Genomic DNA, 2,620 nt, shown 5'->3' with positions numbered 1-2,620 from the left:
TCACTTTCAATTTTGATTTTGAACTCTTTCGAAATCAAAACTCTCAGTCTTAGAAACTCTCTTTCGAAACTTTCGAGAGCAAAATCGGTGATGCATGCAACCCTTAAGATGATGATCGCCGATTTTTGTCCTCGATAGACCTCTTTCTACCCTATCCCTCAACCGGCTGTAACCGACTTCTGTTGTTCACGATGGAAGAAATTTCAAGAAGTCCATCAATAAACAAACAAGACATCAGAAAAAAAAAGTGCAATTCAGCATTGAATATTTTCTTATCGAAAACAGAAATTAGGCAATTTCAACACAAAAAAGTGATACCATACTACCATTTTCCCTAGTATTTTCTGAATAAAATACAAAAAAAAAAAAAATTCCATAGAACTAACCTCTGACAGTGGAGAGGACAAAGGTGGAGCAAAGAGCACAGAACAACAAAAAAGCCAAGAAGCACCGAAGGAGCCTGTACCCGGAAAGAAGGTGCTCTCACTCCCGTCTCTTCCGATCCTTCATGCTTCCCTCTTCCTCCCCCGAAATCAATCACTACAACCCTCACCTCCACCTCAACAAACTCATTCATCCAAAGAAAACAGAAAACCAGCAGTGAATTCCAAGTTTCGGTGATGCGATGTTCCCTCATCTTATAAGGGAAAGAGTCGATGAAGCCACTTTGGACAAGGTTTAATGGTATAGCGGTAAACTGTGATTTTAAGGGGAATTTTATATAGTCAAGCAAATAAGCTGGCCCCTTAAAAGCTGCCAGCATAGCGGATGTTTGAGTTTGGCACTCGTGTTACATTTTTTACTTGTTATTTGACAGATTAGTTTGGGGTAAGTTATAGAAACCCCATGTCCAGATGAGCTTCTCCATATCTGGGTCTTACCTTCGGTTTTGTAGCCCTACCTAGTGCTTAGCATATTAGAAGGGGCCTACCTAGCCCTACCTAGTGCTTGCAAAAGGACTTGCAATGATATTTTTGCCACAAAATGTTTTTGGATGAAGAACTTTTTTTGACATATTTTTTTCAAAGAACACTTTTTTTTTCAAAGAACAATTTTTTTTTTTTGTAATTTGTTGTTCGTTGCCTGTTCTTTAGCATTTCTTCAAGTTATATCATATGTTACTTCTATCTTTTAGAAAGTATAGTGTGGATATGGTTCTTGGCGGTTGGCTTCTCCGTGTCTTTCTCTACTTGGCTGTGTTTTCAGTTATTCATTGGGCATGCCTGACATGATAGTACAGGAAATATGGAGGTGGACCGGTAAAACACCTGTGAGTTTTGTAGGCACCCGGAACCAAAAACATAATTGGACCATGAAAAAGTACAAGTTGAGTTGGGTCTGCTCGGTTTTCATAGATTTAATGTTAGTATCTCGGCAGTAAAGAAATCCTGCTGGGTCTGAAACGGAGGCGAGTGGGCGGGATTGATCACATTTGGTCTTATTTTAGAAGCACGGAAATTTGCCATTTCTATTTGTTGTTTCTACACATCCAAAATGAGACGCAGAAGCAATTTGTCTCGTAATGGGTTCTCAAGTTTGGCCACCAGCCAGCCAAGCAAAAATTATGGTGTTCCCACTCCCATTTGGAGAAGGTTAGCTGTCCAGACCCTCCGTGGCCTCTCAACAAGGACATCAAGCCCAAGGATCAGCTCCGTATGCATACTTTTGTTCTCTAGCTCTTTCAAGTTTCATCTGTTTATGGATTAATTTTGATTTTTTCCCATAACGAGTTATATTTGGTTCTGCCAGTATTCCAGTACGATCCCAGAGACCATGATGTTGCGGTAGTTCCTGAAGCATATTACGAAGCTTGCAAGATAGAAAGAAATCAGTCGGCAATCTTTTACAGAACTGGGAATGATACTATCACTCTTGCTTCGGGTGGGAACTTTTTCATTAGCAGTGTTTTGGACGATTGCCAGAATGGCATCCAAATGGCTGTCTACACATGAAAGAATAGGCCATTCAAAACCTTATTATCTCTATTTGTCAAGTTTTTCTGGTTTCTTTTTTTGAGAGAAAAGAGATAATGTCCCTTCTTTGCATGATTTTCCTATGCTAAATAAAGAAAATAATTTGCGTGACGAATAAGTATCTATATTCTGTGTTATATATATTAAGACCAGTTCAGCAAGGAGGAGGAAGAAACGGTGGCATGCATTCCCCATAAAAATTAATTTTCTCTCCTCTGCTTTTTACCGTGTCACTGAGGTTTCAGTTCTCTTCGTTGGCTCTTTCTCGCTGTTCATGATTTCATTTAATAATCATCTTTGGCTGTTCATGATTTTTTTTTATCCTTTTTCAGAAGCCAAATATATTAAAAACCCAACATCTCTGTTCGAAAATTTAAATCTTATTTTACAGAATTCTGCATAACAAACCAACAGTTTGCTAAGAGAACCCCTGTACGAGAATCCAATCCGAACCCAATCTGTTTTTCTTTCCTACTAAAGTGTCTTCTCAACAGGTGTTGACCCATTTTTCTAGGCATTTGGGAACAGTGATCTGACCAGCCAATGATCACCTTCTTGGTAAAGGTTTATACGGAAGTAGTTCCCAAGAGCAGAAACTTTATCCAAATGTTTTCAGCGAGACCCAAAAAACAATTATTCTTTTTACA

General features: G+C 38.8%; 1 long non-coding RNA gene across 1 annotated transcript; it reads left to right on the top strand.

The window, feature by feature from the left end:
- Positions 1-1,610: 1,610 nt before the first annotated feature.
- Positions 1,611-2,098, top strand: LOC137958448 (uncharacterized). The gene is made up of 2 exons (XR_011113990.1): positions 1,611-1,653; positions 1,750-2,098. It is a non-coding gene; the product is annotated as an uncharacterized lncRNA (long non-coding RNA).
- The last annotated feature ends 522 nt before the right edge of the window (positions 2,099-2,620 follow it).

The sequence above is a fragment of the Aristolochia californica genome, unplaced genomic scaffold (genome assembly GCF_029961685.1).
Source record: "Aristolochia californica isolate CCGP_79_NKW_82.1479 unplaced genomic scaffold, dmAriCali1.0.hap1 SCAF_3, whole genome shotgun sequence".
Taxonomy (NCBI): domain Eukaryota; kingdom Viridiplantae; phylum Streptophyta; class Magnoliopsida; order Piperales; family Aristolochiaceae; genus Aristolochia; species Aristolochia californica.
This window is presented reverse-complemented; position numbering and strand designations above follow the sequence as displayed.